At 44.4% G+C, this 19,754-nt stretch overlaps 1 long non-coding RNA gene across 1 annotated transcript; it reads left to right on the forward strand.

The window, feature by feature from the left end:
* Positions 1-6,780: 6,780 nt before the first annotated feature.
* Positions 6,781-15,301, forward strand: LOC132536139 (uncharacterized). The gene is made up of 3 exons (XR_009547811.1): positions 6,781-6,826; positions 10,811-10,874; positions 15,262-15,301. It is a non-coding gene; the product is annotated as an uncharacterized LOC132536139 (long non-coding RNA).
* Positions 15,302-19,754: the final 4,453 nt, after the last annotated feature.

Raw genomic sequence — 19,754 nt, forward strand, 5'->3', positions numbered from 1 at the left:
CCCCAGATCTTAAAGGTATGTTGATGTATGAGCTGGGAGTCTCACTGTGATCCCAATCTGCATTGCCAATGTCCCTGTAATGGGTTGGCCAGTCAGCAGAATTGTTGTGCAAATGACTTGAAAGCCTGGGGCTCTGAGATCCCAAATCCTGTTTCAGCACCAGAATCAGCCAGAGCTGAGCAGGGAGTGAGCAGCTGAGAAAAAAAAAAATCAAAGGACCCTGTAACCTCTGAGGTCATGACCTTGGTGTCTTCCTGGCCCTTGACTTGGGCCAGTGCTGGTTGGGGACCTGGGTCTCCCCTTCACAGGAGCTCTTGGGGGAGCTGCTGGGCTTTGACACAAGACCTGCCCCTGCTTGCAGCAGCCCCTCAGTCTTCCCTGTGATGGTGGCCCGGAGGACACAGTCCAGGTCACCTGAGTGAAGTGACACTGCTTGGCCTTTATTGGGGATCCCAACACTGACTCACAGCCCCTCCATCCCACACAATTGTTAAAGAGATAATGGGGGGGGGGGCATCTGCCCCCATTCTGAAAGTGCCTCACGCCAATCTCAAAAATGAATTAAAAAGAGAGCATGATTATCCAAGTAAACTAAACTGTAGAGAAAATGAAACATGTTAGTGTACAAGAGAGGGAGAGGGAGAGGAATGAACTCACTCACTTTCTCCTTGATCACATGGTATTCCCCAGAAAGAGAGCAAGCCCCACAAGGTTCACCACTTTTAAAGCCAAAGGCCCCACCTACAGCTGTAACCACTCCCATTTCTGGGTTGTGCCTTCTCTCCCTCAACACCATGACTCATCCAGGAAAGACTCACCCCTGCTCTCTCTATGCCCTGAGCCTCTGCCTCCTGCTCCTGCTCCCACTCCTGCTCCTGCCTGATTTCATGGTTCCACATGGGTCTGCACTTCTGCTCTGAGAGGAGGCACCGGGACCCGGGTTGGAGACCACACCCCAAGTCCACCAGGAGTCACAGTGCACAGGGGGATCCCGTCCTGCTGGATGGTAAGAAGGGGTGCACTCAGTGATGTGGGTCTGAGACCTCAGCCACATGCCTATGACCTTGACGTCACTGCTTCCCACCTGGAGCTTCCAGAAGCTTCTTCAAAGGTGTTTCTGCTTACTGAGGGCAGGAGACCGGGTGTCTCCATAGGTTACAGAGACAGTGATTAGGATTGTGCCCTTATGTCAACTCTCCCATAAACCTGGAGGCCCCCATTAAGATGATGGCAAAAGGAAAACAGACAAACAGCAAAAGCTAGAAGGAAGGCAACAGTGAGGTGAACACTGAACCTTTGAAAGTTCACGGAAATGTTTAGTGTGAGATGGCCTTTACTCTGTGCTTCATTTTGTCCCTCCAGGGCTGGGACTCCACACCTGCCCAACTCCACCATTCCTAGAGGCCGTTCTTTATCTTCTTCTTTTCCCATTTTTCATTCGATGGAGCACCCAGATGGATGGGGGAAACAGTGTCACACACTATAGAGCTCAGCTAAGATAATGTACAAGGACCCAGGTTTAAGCCTCCGGTCCTCACCCGGGGGGAAAGGAGGCTTCACAGAGCAGTTAAGCAGAGCAGCAGGTGTCTCTCCCTTTCTATAATCTCTCTTTCCACTTTCAGTTTCTCTCTCTATTCAAAATAAAGAGAGAAGATGATCGCATGCAACACTGGTCACCTGCTCCTGAGTTCTTACCCCTTCAAGAGGGAACCAGGGACTTGAACCCAGGTCCTCTACTATGGTATCATGTGCTCTCTACCAGATGAGCTAGCACCTGAGCCATGGCTTTTGCCCTGAGCCCTCTCATCACACATGCCAGGGGTAGTGATGTGTGGATGAAGACACACACATACGCACACACAGAGCCCAAACCTTTTGATTCCTACTGAGTTAGCTTCTGATGTTGGAGTCCTACAGGCCTTACCTATGAACATGACACAGCATAGCCAGGACTGAACACGTTAGGGAAATAACTGAACAGTCTGGGGCCTGGGATTCAGCATCCAAGATACACGCAGATGCACTTGCATTTTCCCAGCAGCTGTTAGAAGTTCTCTTCCGTCAGAATGAACTGCATATTAGAATTTAAACATACTTCTGAAGGAAGCTCAGAGTTACTATTATTGAGGTGAGGGAGCAGAGATTAGTGCAGAGCACAGCGTTCTTAGCACATCAGTGTGCAGAGATGAAGCCTGGCTGCAGGTGGGCACCATCTGAGGAGTTTTTAGACCCCAGAGATTCTGTTCTGTCACAGGATGGACTTCCTCTGGGGGGCAGAGCTCAGTGCTGAATAGCTCCAGGTGAAACTCCCTGTGCTGCACATTTATTTGGAGGGACAGCCTCGGGTTTCAGGGACATTGACATCAACTTAGAGAAGTAGGGTCAGTTAGTCCTGTGAGTGCCCACACACATCTGGTTTGGTAAGAGCATGCTCAGTGAATATGAAGATAAGATTAAGACAGAGCATTGCCTGTGGTGGTGGCCAGGCTGGTGAGGAAGCTGAGATGTGGAGATCGGCACCACAGTAACAGTATGTGGATTGTTGTTCTGGGGACCCTTCTGAGCAGCTCATGTTCTTTGGAAGCACATGTCAGGCTGTTCTGTAACTTAGAGTCTTTCCATTTTTCCTTTAAAAACAGAACCTGATGTGACTGACTTTAACCATGTCTAAATGAAGGAGTGGGGCTTGTCTCACTGACACTGTGGACATAAACATGTTCATGTCTGGGTCCAGGACGTAACACCAATTTTAGCTAAAAATATCAGTGAGAAGTGTAATTTTCCCCCTCAATTTTATATCGTTCCTGCAGTTATTCACAGTGGCATTTTAGATGAATTCAAAGTGTGTTTACATTTTGGTGACTGGAGATAGCTCATCTCTTAAGAGTGCATGCCTCCCATGTTTGAATCCCTGCATTTGAGCATCAGCACCATACATGGCCTCAGTCTCGTCATGGGTGGTGACAGGTGCTGTGATGATTCTGTCTCTCTTTCTCCAACTGCTCTCTCTCTCTCTCTCTCTCTCTCTCTAAAAAATTATTTTAAATATTATACAGTTGGGCATTAGGGCCATTCAATGGCACTGTTCAGGTGGCAGGGCCAGGATTATTCCCTGCAGTGATTAAAATAAATCAAGAGCCAGGGAGAGAGCATAATGGCTATGCAAATGACATTTATGTCAGAAGCTTCAGGGTCCCAGGTTCAAACCCTGCTACCACCATAAGCCAGATCTGAGCAGAGCTCTGAACAAAAAAAAGAAATTAAATTCAAATAAGTCTCCTTTCAAATGAGCTCTTCCAAGGAGCCTTCCTTGTTTGTCCTCTCCACAGTGTCAGTCAGGTTTCATCTTTCACCTTTACTCCCTCACTTCCCTCTTTGTTTTTTCTGGGTAATATTTCCAGGAGTCTAGAATCACATCGTGATTGGTAGTCTCTTCTGTTGAATTTCTGTCTTCCCCATTCAAAAGTTGGTTGCATGAGAATTGGGCCTTTTTTCTTTCTTTTCTTTTTTTTTTAGTTCTTACTATAGGACACTATTTCATTTCCTCAGGAAAATAACTTAAATATGTAGGCCAATCTGAAGATGCAGATAAGAATTCATTAGTAGCCACTTGTGGTGGACGGTCATTAGCACCTAGGGGTCCGGGACCTGGACAGTGTTGGAAACTTACCCTGGAAGCTGCATGGACATGTCTGAAACATATAGTCTTGCAAACCAAGGTCTCATCCAAAACTGAATGATGCCTGGCAGAGGCATAATGTTGAGGTGGTTGTGTGTCTAGTGGTAAATAAAAGACAGGCGTCCATCAAGCTTCCTGAACAACTAGAAAAACCACAGCCCACATTTCTCCAGTTTAGGACCTATATAGCCCCCATTTGGAAGCAACCCAAATGCTCTTTGACAGATGACTGGATAAAAAAGTTATGGGACGGGGGTCGGGCGGTGGCGCAGTGGGTTAAGCGCGGGTGGCGCAAAGCGCAGGAACCGGCGCAAGGATCCCAGTTCGAGCCCCCGGCTCCCCACCTGCAGGGGAGTCGCTTCACAGGCGGTGAAGCAGGTCTGCAGGTGTCTATCTTTCTCTCCCCTTCTCCGTCTTCCCCTCCTCTCTCCATTTCTCTCTGTCCTATCCAACAACGAATTGCGTCAACAAGGGCAATAATAATAACCACAACGAAGCTACAACAAGGGCAACAAAAGGGGGAAAAAAATGGCCTCCAGGAGCGGTGGATTCATGGTGCAGGCACCGAGCCCAGCAATAACCCTGGAGGAGGGGAAAAAAAAAGTTATGGGACATATACTCAATGAAGTATCCCCTAGGAAAGTAAAGATGATGTTGTATCCTTTGGGATAAATAGGATTATGCTTGGTGGATAAGTAAAGAGGTAAGTGACAGCTACAGAATGGTTTTTGGCACTGGGTAGAAACAACTCAGCAACATAAATCTCAGGTCTGGTCTGTGGCACTGCATACACTTGTGTCATGTGTCATTCTATCTCTTGTCTCTCTCATCAATCAACAAATGGAGCTTTGAAGTAGGCTACCTGGTGATCTATTCCTCTCATCCTAAATAAATACTTGAAAGAAACTCTAAATAAATTTATTTATTTCATTCTTTTATGAAAAAGCTATTGAAATCTTTTTTTCAATCATGTGTTCTTTTCTGTGAAGGCCTGAAATAATTTAGAAGGCCCAAATTAAAAAGTTCATCATTTCTACTAATGTATGAGGTTTAGTAATGTAGTATATACATTAAGTGTAACAAAGTATAAATATCAGAAATTCAGCAACAGAAAGGAACGCTCAGCATTCTCTGAATGGCATTTGTAAACCCAGAAGTGAAGAGTGCAGCCACACTTGAGCCTCAGCTCTGAGGGCAGGACCTTCCTGCCTGTGGTGTGGTGTTTCCAGGGTCAGTCAGCACACACAGTGCTCAGGCCCCTCTCCCCACCCTTGCTGAGCTGCCAGATGAGGACAGAGCTGCAGAAGCTCATGGGTTGGGCTAAGAGCAGAGGGGAGAATGACAGAGTACTTCTCTCTGTCTCTCCGAGTTTGAAAGGAGCTTCAGGATCAAGCACTCAGTGCCTCTGCTTAGCCTGTGGGTGTCTGCCTACTTGCAAAGATCCAGGAGAGCCACCAGCAGAGACAAGAAGTCACTGGTTCTAGGCTGGCCCAGGAACAGCTTCGTGGTTACTTTCTCCTAAGACCTCCATCTTGGTTTTCCATGTGGTCGTGACTTTTACATTTAAAACCTTTTCATCTACTTGTCTGTAAAGCCAATGGCTCAAGCATGAAGCTTTAGTCTTTGTTATTTTCTCTCGTTCTCTTCTGAACATTAAAAGGGAAAAACAAAAGAAAACACGGGTCATCTGGCACAGTGTAATCATGCACAGGAGGCCCACAGATAAAAAAAGGAAATATGGACATCAGTATTTTGTGGAGTTGAACTTATTTCTTCCCAGTTTCTTGCACTGCAGGTCTGTGCAGCAAAACAAGAGTGGCATTCCTGTCTGTAGAGGGTGGAGAGGAAGAGAGTCAGACACCTATAGCACCGCGTCATAGCCCATGAAGCTTCTCCAGAGCAGGTGGAAGCAGGGAACGGAACCCAGGTCCTTGCTCTTGATAACATTTGTACTCTAATGGGTATACCACCTGCATGCTGTGCAGTTGGTTTACTAGGGAAACTACAGATATTTATGTTTATGGGAAACTGTAAAGGCATAGGAAGCAAAAGGAATTCTTAGTGGCTCTACAGCCTAAATATAGAAATAATGTTGCTTATTAAATTCCATAATGTTGATCAGGCTCTTCCTGATGTCAGTCATCATACTCCTTGTAAGGAAGTGAGTTTGAGGGCCAGGTGGCCATGTCCTGAAAAAGCACACACATTACAGTGCACAAGCACACAGGTTCAAGCCCCTGTTGAAGCTTCTGGAGTAGTGAAGCAGGCCTGCAAATGTCTCTGGCTCTCTCCTTCTCTGTATCCCCTCCTCTCTCAATTTATCTCTGTCTCTATCCAATGATACATATTTTTTTAAAAAAGGGAGTGAAGTTTACTAACTGGAAATTCCTACAAGAATCAAAGAAATTTTCTAAAAGCACGGGAGAGGCCCAAAGCCCTGTGTTCAAGGGAGATAGCATATGGCTCAGGGTGAGAGAGTTTCTACATGTAGTTTAGGGAGATATGAATGTGAACCCATCAGATGACTACAGTCTTGCAAAACATCATTCCTGGGGGCCAAGAGGTAGCACAGCAGGTTAAGCGCACATGGTAAGAAGTGCAAGGACCAGGTTAAGGATCCAGGTTCTAGTTGCAGGCTCCCCATCTGCAGGGGCCACGCTTCACAGGCTGTGAAGCAGGTCTGCAGGTGTCTGTCTTTCTTTCTCTCCCCCTCTGTCTTCCCCTCCTCTCTCGATTTCTCTATGTCCTATCCAACAACAGCAAGTATAACAACTACAACAATGGGAAAATGGCCTCTAGGAACAATGGATTCATAGTGCAGGCACCAAGCCCCAGCAACAGCCCTTGGGGGAAAAATAAAAAGTTCCTCAGCATAAACAAATAACAGTTTCCCTCAGTTAATTGTCATCCTTACAAATGGTGTTTTCACAGGTCCCTGTCCCTTATGATTTACTGAGGTAACCTAGAAAAAAATGGTAAATGTAAAAGGATCATTCAGAATCCCCTCAGGTACTGTATCTGGACTCACCATTTCATGGTCTTTTCCCACCCTTAAGGAACCCTTCCATCTGGAGCAGATGACTTCAGAGACCCCAGGGCAGCAGGTCTGCAAGGCCAGGCAGTAGAGAAGGAGCCAGCAGGGGAGAGGTGAGCCCCAGCCTTCCCAAAGTGCCTCCTCTGGGATGTCTCCCTTTCTGAAGCAGGATCATGACACAGGACCATTCGCATGTGGGGGGTGCGGGGGTTCAGGGAAGGTTACAGGCAGGGACCCAATTCTTATCCCAAGTCATTTCTAGAAAGGTATTTTATTTTGGGAATTGCTCTAGGTCAGTGTGGCCAACCCTTTTTCTGCCAGGGGTGACATGGATATTTAAGAGATAATTTACAGGCCCTACAATTATCAGCTTGAACATGAGCATTGGATGCTATGTGCTGACTTTGATTCCCAGATGAAATGACTCCCTGGGTCTCGTGTTGTCCACAGGCTAGAGGTGGCTTTTATTCCAGATGCCCAGATCCTGTCCTCCATGGGCTGCTCTGTAGGTGCATTGTTCTGTCATTAGAGCAGGACCTTTAGGGCCTGGGAAGACACCTTCCCCACCCCAGTGTGTGTCCAGTATCCTGGCCACCCTGGGAGCAGATGCACTGCCAGGCCTGTCAATCCATACTTGTAGTGGGGAACTCCCATGCACAGAGAGTATTGGGGGGGGGTGAAATGGACTGAGCACAGCCTGGGCTGAAGTGGCCTTGACTCAGCTAGAATGTGGCTCTGACCTCACTCCACTGACTTACTTCTCACATATTGACTGGATGTTGATTGTCAGGACTATTTGTTTTTAATTCAACAGCTTCATATTCCCCCATGATTCCATGTTATGCTTCTAATATTCCTACTACAGAAAAAAAAAAAAAGATTCGATAAGCTTTTGCATCAGTGGAAGGGCAAAAGGCTCTCTTAGATAAAGCACTACCTTGCTTTTGTATGACAAAGCCCCAAGCCTAGACCCTCCATGTTGAAAAAAGCTTTGGCACCATCTCTCTCTCTGTCTCTCTGTCTGTCTATTTGTCTGTCTCTTCGCCCCTCTGTTTTTCTGTCTCTATCTTGAGAAAAAAGATCTTACACCAAGAATGAAAATCGTATAACATACCTTTTATTAAGATGACTCTTACTTTATTAACATATAGTTCAGCTTTTTGTTCTTGTTGTTGTTGTCAATAACATTCTTACTTCACTGAAACCTGAGGAAACTGTACTTGAATCTTGCCTTAACAGATGATGAAGGATGAAGTTGCATTAAATTAACTTGTTTAATCATCTCCATTTGCCCTGCCCCCGCAAAAATAAAATAGACCATCTATTGTCATCAGTCACAGAAAATCAGAGTCTACACCAGGGCATGTCTATCTGTAATTAACAATACAGCTGAGCCTGACAGTCCTTCTCGGGATGAGACTCCTTTTCTGACTGTCTGTGTTCTGGAGTCACTATTGTAAGATTGCACAAAGGCTCTGTTCCATCAAGGAATAGAGCGTTCTTGCCGAAAGCCTTTGTAAGAGACTATATTTGGGTTCCATTTTAGAAGTCTTGGGTCTCAGGTAGGAAAACCAGGATGCGTGTATCAACTCATCTATAAACAAATATTCCCATGATGATGTAGGAGAATCCCCGGATGTATTAAATAGGAGTTTGCTGTCCCCTCCTGTCTGTCCTACTGAGCCTCAGTAGGAAGTGGACCTGCCCCAGGCCCCATATTTAGCTGTCCTCCATTCTCTCCAAGCCTCTACTGAGCAGACAGGAACCTCCTCCTCTGCTCCTCCCAGAGCTCAGTGTCTTGTTCACAGGTGTCCTTGCTGATGGGCGAGTCCCCTGGTTGGGATTCCATGGCATTACCAGGAACTCCCAGGCCCTGGGAACCCTGTTGGATGAGCAGAACTTCTCCCCTTGTATCAGCAAGAAGCCACCTGACAGCAATCCCTGTTCATGCAGATGCGCGTGGCCCTGGTGATACTGCGGTGCCCGTCCATGCTGGCCCTGGGTGCAGCTCAGTGTCCCCCATCCGTGCGGGTCTGTAGTAGCCTGGGTGCCGCAGTGCACCACAGTACAGCGGGATGGCCCTGCATCGCCCCAGTTACATCTTCATTGCGGTGACTGGCCTCATAATATGTGTCAGTATCCCCTAGAGATGCCCGCTAGCCATATGCTGCTGGGCATTTCAGTGTATCTTTTCCCATTTGTTTTTATTATTTTTTTTTATATTTTCCCTTTGGTTGCCCTTTTTTATTGTTGTTGTAGTTATTAGTATTGATGTCGTCATTGTTACACAGGACAGAGAGAAATAGAGGAGGGGAACAGACGGGGAAAGACACCTGGAGATCTGCTTCACCGCCTGTGAAGCGACTCCCCTACAGGCAGGGAGCTGGGGGCTCAAACTGGGATCCTTCAGCAGGTCCTTGCATTTTGCGCCTCATTGGTATAGATTGCGCTGCATCCTGCATGAATAAAGAGATACTGCATACAGCTCAACCATGAGTCCCTTGTCATCTGTTACAAATCCACTGCTCCTGGAAGCTGTTTTTCACATTTCATTGCCCTTGTTGTTGTTGTTGTTGTTATTGTTATAGTTGTTGTTGTTGGATAAGACAAGAGAATCTCAAAGAGGACAGGAAGCAGAAAGGGGGAGAGAAAGACACCTGCAGACCTGCTTCACTGTTTGTGAAGTGACCTCCCACATACTCAGGTTGTTGTTTTCGAAGGGCTGGCTTCACGGGCGGGTAACAGATGACAAGGGACTCATGGTTGAGCTGTATGCAGTATCTCTTTATTCATGCAGGATGCAGCGCAATCTATACCAAGCTAAGCTAAACTAACACAACTACCAACTCACAACTCACTAAAACGAACAATGTTGTCTTTATATACTTTCCAAGTAGGGTGTAAACAAGATGTGACATACAGAGGGTGGAGAGAAAAGTGACTGGTGAAAATCAGGGTATGACAAGGAGAGGGGGCGGAGCAGGCAAGAATTCTACCACTGAACCACCAATGCCCTGGAGGGAGGGTGGTGCATGTTAACAGAGGTTATGTAAATAGAATACAGTGTTATGTAAATAGAATGCAGTGTTAAGCAGGGGGTATTTAAACCAAATGAAACAGAAAAGATTTTTAGAAGTAGAATTAGAAACATACCAACAACAGGTGAGGTTCTGGGGCCTCAAACTGGGATCTTTATGCCAGTCCTTGTGCTTTGAGCCATATGTGTTTTACCTACTGTGTACCACCAGCCCCCAGTATTTGCCTTTAATGACTTTGGTGTACCTTACTAATAATGAGACTATTTCTCATATAGACTCAGATTAATAATTTGATCAGTTTTTTCAGAAATGCATTTCTTTAGATCATGCTCAGAGCTATATTTATCTTTTAAAATATTTTTTATGAGATGCCTGATTTTATATATATGGAGACAGAGGCAAAGGCAAGGACAGAGAAACAGAGAGACGGCATACCCAGCACCCATCTGGCTGGAATGATTCCCTAAACTCTCTCCCCTCTCTCCAACCAAGGAGATGTCCTCATCCCTACTCCCTGCCTGTCCTGGGACCCTTTGCCTAGTAATTACCACCTCAGTTTTTTGCCTAGTTAACATGAATTCTAGATCATTTGAGACATGGTCTCTACTCTTGAAAGTTGCTCACACTTTCAAGGCATTTACTCCTCGCCCCTACAATAAGGAGCACTTTGACTGCTATGTGGATACAATATATTTCCTTGCAAGAAAATATTTTAAACTATGATCCATATTTAAACTTGATTTGCAAAGAGCTGAATTTGCTAGAATATATATCTCTCATTTACAAGGAAACAGTCACACTGCAAGAAGAAATACAAGTGTTGACATTAGTCTTTTAAACATATATTGTTCTTATGCATTCAGTTAAAGAGTTACTGAAATCAGCAATGTTTACTCTCCAACCATAGTGAAGTCTGTGGAGCTAAAAGAATTTATATTTTTAGTTGATTCATTCTTTGTGAACTTTAGGGAAGCTAAAGACAAGTTTTCTTCAAGTAGATCTTGTGAAAGGTGGGTTGTAACTCCAGTTTTTTTTTGTTTTTTTTTTTTTTAATTCAAGGTTCCTGCACAGCATTAGATGTGTCTGACTTCTAAGGAAAATGAGACTCCAGACACATTGATGGGTAAGTGTCAAGATATTCTAAGTTAGGATGGTTAGATTTAAAATAGCAGTTCAAAACTCTCTCAATAGCTGCTGTTTAGTATTAAGCTTAATTGTCTTCACACATTTCATCCATCCTGACCAGCCCTTACTGTGGCACAAAAGTCAAACCTGACTTCCTAAAAGTTTTCTTTAATACAGTGAAGAATATACCAATTTGTAAATCTTGGGAACAATATAGTTGTTGGGTCTTTCTATTCATTTTGTCATCACAGTGCAATTTGTTTTAGGTAAAATGCTTTATTAAAATAATGAAAATAGAAAACAGGCATTGTACAATATAAAGGCATCAATACCCCTGTCCCAAATTCACCTGTTCCCAGTGTCTTTTTCATCCCCTTTCCACATTTTCGGCTACATGTTCTCAGGAAAAAAAAAAAAAAAAAAAAAAAAAAAAAAAAAAAAAAACCTCAGACCTGCACCTCTGCACCTCTAGCCATGCTTGATGGTTGCTAGCCAGAGAGGTGAAGTCTTCTCTCTATTTTTTTTCACCAAGAAGTGCTGTCTTGAAAAAATGTTTTGAGAGAGAGGCTGGGTGGTGGCACACCCATTTGAGAGCACATGTTACAATGCTAAAGGACTCAGGTTCAAGCCCCTGTTCCCCACCTACAGGGGGAAAGCTTCATGAGTGGTGAAGCTGTGCTGCAGGTGTCTTCCTGCATATCACCCCTTTCCCTCTCAATTTTTGGCTGTCTTTATCCCATCAATAAATAAATAAAGATAATAAAAATTTAAAAAACATATATGTTGAGGGGGCTGGCGCTGTACCCTGTTAAGCACACATAGTAGTCAGCACAAGGACCTATGCAAGAATCAAGGTTTATCCCACTCCCCACCTCAGGGGGGTTGCTTCACAATAGTGGAAGCTGGTCTGCAGTTGTGTCCATCTTTCTCCCTCTCTCTCCACTCTCAATTTCTGTATTATCCAATAAAATTAAAAATAGGCCGCCAGAAAATGTGGATTCTTATTAAGCCCAAGGAATAAATAACCCTGGAGGCAAAAAAAAAACAGGAAAAGAAAAAAAATGTTAATCGATTTATTCATTTACTTCACTAATCATGTCTTTCTTTCTTGATGTTTAAAGAAATACAGATTACACTCTCTATTCCTCACAGCTTTTTATTTTCAGTATGGGATTCCGCTAGTCTATTTATTTGTTTATTCCTTTTGGTTGCCCTTGCTAGTATATTTCTTTACAAAAAAGGCCCTTGTATTTCTGAGACTCCTTTCAAATGAGGTCACACCTCTGAGTCTACACAGAAGTATTTCTTGAACCCCGGTTCCATGGCAAATTGTCCTCAGCATTTGAACACCTCTGCACTTGGTGTTTCTCAGACTGAGTTCCCAGCCCTCTTAGTGATGTGCATTTACAGTCCAAGTTAAATTCTCAAGAAGATCAGAGTTGAAAGATACTTTCCTCTCTACACCTCAGAAATGAGCTCCATTTCCCAGACTGCAAGCTAGAGCAATGTCAGAGGACTGTGAGCTGCTTAGTGCAGCATCCTCAGTGCCCATCTGCCAGGAGCCATTTCTCTGCTTCATAGATGATAAGCTTTGAGACAATGGAATCCCTGGAGACAAGTGTTAATTCCCCCATGGGCAGGCCATTTTCCCTCAGGTAAACCATTTATCAGTAATCAAGTGAGTCAACACACAGTTTGGTTTCTGCCATTTGTTGCAAGGAACATTCTGCTTTGAAGTTTGCTCCCCCTCCCCCTCCTCCAGCATTCCCTCTCCTTCCCTAAAGCCTTATAATGCCTGTGAACACAATCAAATTTTGCAGCTTGATCAGAAACCTGTCTTGCTTCGTTGTTCGTGTCTTGTGTCCCTTTCATTGCAGGTTTTTTAGGTTCCTAGCCCCTGTTCACCGCCCTGCTGGTCGGGGCACCCATCCAGAATGACGTTCTGCAACTTTCTTTCCTTCTCCCCCTCCTCCTTTCTCTACTCTTTCTCTTTCTCTCATTAAGAAATGAACCGTCCCACCTACAAAGGAGTCACTTCACAGGTAGTGAAGCAGGTCTGCAGGTGTCTGTCCTTCTCTCCCCCTCTCTGTCTTCCCCTCCTCTCTCCATTTCTCTATCCTATCCAACAATGACATCAACAATAATAACTACTACAACAATAAAAACAACAAGGGCAAGAAAAAGGAAATAAATAAATAAATAATTTAAAATGTCTTTAAGAAAACATTTTAGGAAAAAAAAAGAAAAAGAAATGTACCACATTTTTAAAACTCAAATCCACACCACAGCAAACTGTCTTTCTCTAATTTGGGAAGGGCAAGGGAAAGCAATCCTAAGCATGAAGTACTAGCCACTGTTTTTATGCACAGTTACTCCCTGTGTCAGCTCTGGCTTTGTACTTGGCTTCTGGGTTTTCAGTCCCCTGTGTTCTCTCTTTGGTGACTTCATGGGCTGGGAGGAGCAGTGGGATGGGAGCATAGAGCAAGGTGCCTGCTGTTCTTTTGTAGCCCTGACAAGGAGAAGGACACTCTAGGACTGGCACAGAGTTCCCACAGCAAAGTTCATTTTATTGTGTAGGTAGCCCCAGGTTCACACCCTAGGTGCACATCAGATCAGCTCAAACAGCACAGAGGGGAGACTCCATGATCAGTGGAGGCTTGCAGTGAGCCTGGATCTCTTATCTCAAAACCTCTGTCTCTCTCTCTCTTTCTCTGCCTCCAGGGCTATTGCTGGGGCTCTGTGCTCTGCACTATGAATCCACTGCTCCTAGAGGCTATTTTCCTCTTTTGTTGCTCTTGTTCTTTATTGTTATTATAATAGTTTTTGTTATTACTATCATTGTTGTTAGACAGGACAGAGAGAAATCTAGTGAGGAGAGGAAGAGAGAGAGGGCAGAGAAAGACATACACCTTCAGACCCGCTTCTCCACTTATGGGCCAGGGGCTCGAACCGGGATCCTTAGGCCAGTCCTAGAGCTTCACACCATGTGCACTTAACCTGCTGCACTAGCGCCCGGCCACCTTGTCTCTTTTTAAAGGATTCAAAAGAAAAGATCTTCTGGAATAGTGGGTCACAAGACATAGCAGTTAAGTAAATAATAAAAGAAAAGAAACATTTAAAGTCTCTTAGACTGACCTCATGTGTCAGTATAGTGAGCAGAGCAATTCCACACAGTGCATTGCAGTTATTTAATCACAGCAGCCATCAGTGTTCCTACCTTCATTTGTTTGACGCCTTAACAGATCTCTGTAAAGGAACAGTTTAGAAGGGCAATGTAAGTTTACAGGCAGTGGCATATCTGGTAGAGCGCACAGATTACAGTGCACAAGCATCCAGGTTCAAGTCCCTAGCCCCCACCTGCAACAGGGAACCTTGATGGACAGTGAAACAGAACTACAGGCTCCAGTCTATCTCTCTACCCCCCTATCTCTCCTCTCAATATCTCTTATCTTTATTCACAAGAAATAATAAATCAAATCTTTTCTAAAGAAGGACACATTTAGTGTCAGAACTGACAATAATCTGCCATAGATATAAACCTCTCAATGGTATTGGGCATGGATGAGCAGGAGTGTTCTCAGGCAGGATCCTATCAGAAGTTACTAATGGGCCCAGGAGAAGAGCCCTCGTACTGCACAGTCACCTGCTTTTCCTGTGCCAGATCCAGGTTCAAGCTTAATCCTCATCACATGATGGAAATAATTGTCAGTGTTGTGTTGCTGCTTTTCTCTCTCTCCCTCTCCCTCTCCCTATCTTTATCTTTCTCCCTCTCTCTCTGCTATCCTGTAACTCAGTGGAGCTGGTTACTGGCACCATGAATTCACTGGTCCTGTCAGTCATTTTCCTTTTTTTTTTTGTCTATTTTATTGAATAAAGATATATTGGAGGGGAAAAAAGAGAATAGAGAATGATAGACACCTTCAGCGTGTTTCATCTCTAAGCATGTTGGGAACTTGGACTCAAACCCAGATCCTTGCACATGGTCATGTGTGCACTCAGCCTGGTGCCCCACCTCCCAGCCTCTTGTTGTTATTTTTTATCTATCTCCCTCCTCTACTGGAAGAAAGACAAACCCAGTGCAATGTCACCCCAGATATCACGTAATATAAAGTTCCTATTGCACCCTGTACCAAGGGATGTCTGCATTCTAAGCAAGGGAACCTGGGAAGCCTGCTCCCATGGACTCAGCAATTTCTATGCCTGGGCACCTGCTTTCTGTAGGGTTTCCCTGGCTGAGTGCAGTGATCCTCCCACAGACACAGTGGCTCCATCATGAGGCCCAGTGGGAGGACCTAAGGCACCATGTGGGCACTAGCTTAAGGTGAGTTGGCCTGATTGGTACCATTCTTCAGCCTGAGTCTGCATGTTGACTGTTCTCGCTGTAGGGCATCAACAAGACTGTGGATAGGAAATGAGTGAGCTGCCAACTATTGAGCTGCTGAGCCGGAGACCACAAGACTCCACTTCTGTCCCCATCATCGCAGATCCCTGCCATCTGGAGCAGACCTCTGAGGAGAACTCAGGTCAGTGTGTCCTCAGGCCCAGACACTGAGTAGGAACCAGCAGGGAGCACTGGTGAACCCCAGCCATTCTGCAAGTATCCCCTCTGGGCCCATGACTGCCATCCTGATGTGGCTCCTGACATTGAAAGCCACCTGTAGGGGTGAGGGGGTGGTACAGGCAGGGACCAAGACCCACCCAGAGTCCAACTTGGGGACATTCCTGTTGTGAAATCAGACCCAGCTCACTGCTAGGGAGGGTGTTTATTTTTCAGTGGCTGTAGGTAGATAGTGGCTCCTCCTCTTTGTCTCTGGAGCCTCTCTCACACAGGACTCTGTATCTGTGCACTGTGTCTCTTACCAGACCAGAGTGCAAGAAAGTGAAATGTATACATATCATAAATCCTCGCATTTCCCCTTGTAAAGGGCCCAGGGATTTGTACTCAGTCTTCATGCTGGGGAACATGTACTCTCTGTTATCCCAGATTCACCCTGGTCCCTTTTGGAATTTCTGAAAGCAGCAAGGTGTTCATCACCTCCTGTTCGTGAAAGGCTCAGGCTGTAGCTAGAGGACCGACAAGTCCAGGCTCCCACAGTGGATTAAGTTCAGACATCACAGAATATTAAGGGAGCCATTGTGTTAAAACCTTGGCTGTTCAATTTCAGTTGAGAAGTCACTATAAACAACCTGTCTGCATTGCCTGTCCTGACCAGTCTGAACACTTGCTAGAGTCTGCTGGTGACTGGTGACTTTGCAACAGTTACTCAACTCACACAAGGTAGCAAAGGGTATTGATGAGGTGCTTTCTGGTCATAAATACATGTGGCAGTATACAAATATATATATAGAGAGAGAGGAAGAGAGAGAGGGAGAGGGAGAGAGACATGAAGGAGGGAAGAGAAGGAAAGTATAAAAAAAAACAAAATAAATGAGAACTAAGGAACAATCTGGCCCATTTGATGTCAAAGAGAGGAATCTGACTGATCCCCACTAAAGAGAGACCAGGTGGCAGTGCTGGCCTTGTGATTGCAGACAGATAGACACTGTGTCACAGAGGGACTGTGGGCCCTTTCCCACATTGGAAGCCCAGAGCGGGCCAGTCAGAGTCAGTGTTACATTAGAAGCATTTGAATGAAATGTTGGTGTCAGGTAAGTTGAGACAGCAATGCCTTCTAGTTGTGGGAAATAAACATACACACACGCACGTGCACGTGCGTGCGCCCAACTTAGGCACACACAGAAAGGAAATAAGCAGAGGAATTAAAAAACTGCCATGCAAAAGGAGACAAATAGGTCTCCAAAGTGATGAGTGCACAGGTGGGTCCAAATCCGGGAGCAACCCCGAAGGTTAACAGAGGGGAGTGTTTTAAATGCTTGTGGTCCATATACACAAGGGAAGTCTACTCACCCATTGAAGATGGAGAAATCATCCTCTTGCGTCCTGCTGTATGGAACTTCAGGTGGCCATGTGTAGTACCATTTGTTGGAAGGAGAAAGATGAGTATTTGGCAATCTCACTTATAGATGGAACTTAAGAAATAAGGAAGAGGTTCAAGGCCCTGGCTCCCCACCTGCAGGGGAGTCTCTTCACAGTCAGTGAAGCAATTCTGCCAGTGTCTATCTTTCTCTCCCCCTCTCTGTCTTCCCCTCCTCTCTCCATTTCTCTCTGTTGTATCCCACAACAACATCAACATTAACTACAACAATAAAACAAAAAGGGCAACAAAAGGGAATAAACCAATAATTATATTTTTTAAATGCCCTTTCCCTTCATTTAAAAAAAATTAGCAAGAAAAAAGCCAGAAACATGGCAGAATTTAGACTGGGCTTGGCCTGTTGCAACAAGACCAGGCCTTGTGCTGTAACAGGAAGAGGAAGAGTGGGTGCTGGAGATACCCACTCTGCCCAAGGGTGGCAGAAAGGCTAAGATGGCTGTGGAGTCAGTGTGCAGGTGACTGTCAGAGACGGGGAGAAATTGTGCCCACTTGATAACTACTATTTTTAAATCATTCTTTCCCAAGTAGAAAAGAAAAATGAAAGGAATTTTGAAGATTAACAATAGGCTGTTTTGAGTTGAGGTAGATTCATAAACCAGTGTTTCAGAAATTGATATCTTCCCTTTTTCAAAATGTGTTGCAACACCTTATCTTCCACCAGAGTCCACTGAACTCCCTGCACCCCATCTGCAGACTCTGGGGACTAAGCACTAAACTCTAGTTTTCCACACAAAGAACTTCTACTGTCCTTAATTTAAACTAGATTTTATGGACAGATGTTACTTTCCTAATTCAGGTGGCTCACTTATGTATTGTTAGGATTAAACTGAAGTTATGTAGAATACAGTTTTTAGATCAGTATATAGTGCATAGTAATAGCCTCTCAGTCGTTTATTTTTATTTCCCCAAATGTATTGTTCTTAATTTTACAAATACCTCATGTGTTTTAGATTTTGCCCATTTGGTTTTGGCTGGAATTCAATTACTCTGCTGGTCCTTGTCTCATCATCTAGTGGGTAACAACCTTTTCCAAAATGGGCCAGGGAGTGAGTTACTGTTGTTTCCTTTCTCTTAAAGTTAATAATACTGGGTGGGGGAGAGAGCATAATGGTTATGCAAACAGAATCTCATGTCTGAGGCTCCTAAGTCCCAGGTTCAATCCCCCATGCCACCATAAGCCAGAACTGAGCAGTGCTTTGGTGTTTCTCTCTGTGTGTGTGTGTGTGTGTCTCTCTCTCTGCATTGCTCTCAAAAAATAAATAAAATTAATTTAAAAAAAAGATTAGAATACCATTCCAGGCACACATGAGAAAACTCCATTTATTCTGGACTATGAATGCCCTAACACAGTAAGGATTAATACTCTTCTGAAATCGCTTCTAGAAAGGTTTTGCAGTACATCTGGTGTCTCTGCTAGAATTATTTTATCTCCAAGAATTTAAAGTATTAACTTAGTGCTATTAGTCATAGGAAATATTCAAAGCCTGTAGCAATACAAAAACCATCCTTGATTAGGTAGCATCATGAATGAATCTCAGCTTGTAAGGAAGTGTGTATCTGTATATATACACATACACATAGTTGTATGAGAAGTTTTTGCTAAGGAACTCAGTGTTCTAAGAAACATTTAAGATTGTTTTATGTACTGCATAATCCTGAAGTGTGAGGGCTTTATTTACATTTATGGTTTTTCATTCCATCAGTGAATGTCCCTCTCTAGTTAAGTGGAATTGAACTGCATTTATACTTCAAGCATTATTAACCTTGTGGATCTAGGACCTCCTGTATGCTTGATTTCACCACTTCTAGGCTGCTTTTTTCATTCAGACAGAGGGACAAGAGAGGTGAAGAGAGACAGATGGTGTACTGACTACATTCAAACTTCTCCTGGTCCATTCTCTTCCCATGTAGGGCCAGGGCCCAATTCTGGGCAGCCTGCTCTACTTGTTGAACTATGTGTGTTAAAGGGTTCATTTTCCACATTATTTTAAACTGTTTTTCACAGGTAGAATTTGCAAAACAGTGTCTTGGAATGAGGATAGGTTGACTTTAGATGCCAGTTACAGGCATAGCTGCTCTTTACAAATTAGTGAAAATTCAGTTTTCTACATCATGGATATTACTTTTCTTTATTATAAATTCCCTTTTCTTTATTATTCCTCACTCCTTCTCTCTGTCTCTCTGTATTATTTGTTTGTTTGTTTGTTTGTTTTACCAGAGCACTGCTCAACTCTGGCTCATTTTATGATGGTATGAGCTGCTGAGCCTGGGACTTTGGAGTGTCAGGTGTGAGAGTATTTTTGCAGAACCAATGTGCTCTCTACACCTGCTGGAACAGTGACTTCTTTGTGTCAAATTCTTCTCAAGAGAACATACCAGAGCATCATTCTGGCACATTCAGTGCTGGAACCAAATTCAGGATCCTCTGCTTGCAGGTCCTGCTTTCTGACTTCTGAGCTCCCTCCTGGGTCACAGTAATTCTGCTTTTAAAAACAACCAGAGCACCTCTGAGCTTTGCTTGTGGTCATGCCAGAGGTTCCACTGGGACTCCAGAGCCTCAGGCATGAAAACCTTTTGTATAACCACTATGATGCCTCCCAGTCGCTGCAGTTGTGTTTGCAAAATGGACTTGTAGCACCAAGGTTTGGTGCAGGGACCTGAAGGAGCAAGGAGCAGCCCTGAGTGCTGCCATGTAGCTGTTGTGAGCTGAAGCTGGGTTTGGAGGTTAGTTTACCATGTCAGGAAAGCTTCACGGAACTCATTGTGACACCTGTGCTTTTCCTCCCTTTATTATGCTTTCATCAAAGTCTAAGTGTTCTTTAAAGGAGGCTTGGTACTCTTCTCTTTTCAGACCCACTAGAATTCCTTTCGTCATGGTACTC

The sequence above is a fragment of the Erinaceus europaeus genome (assembly GCF_950295315.1).
Source record: "Erinaceus europaeus chromosome 6 unlocalized genomic scaffold, mEriEur2.1 SUPER_6_unloc_16, whole genome shotgun sequence".
In the NCBI taxonomy this organism is placed as follows: domain Eukaryota; kingdom Metazoa; phylum Chordata; class Mammalia; order Eulipotyphla; family Erinaceidae; genus Erinaceus; species Erinaceus europaeus.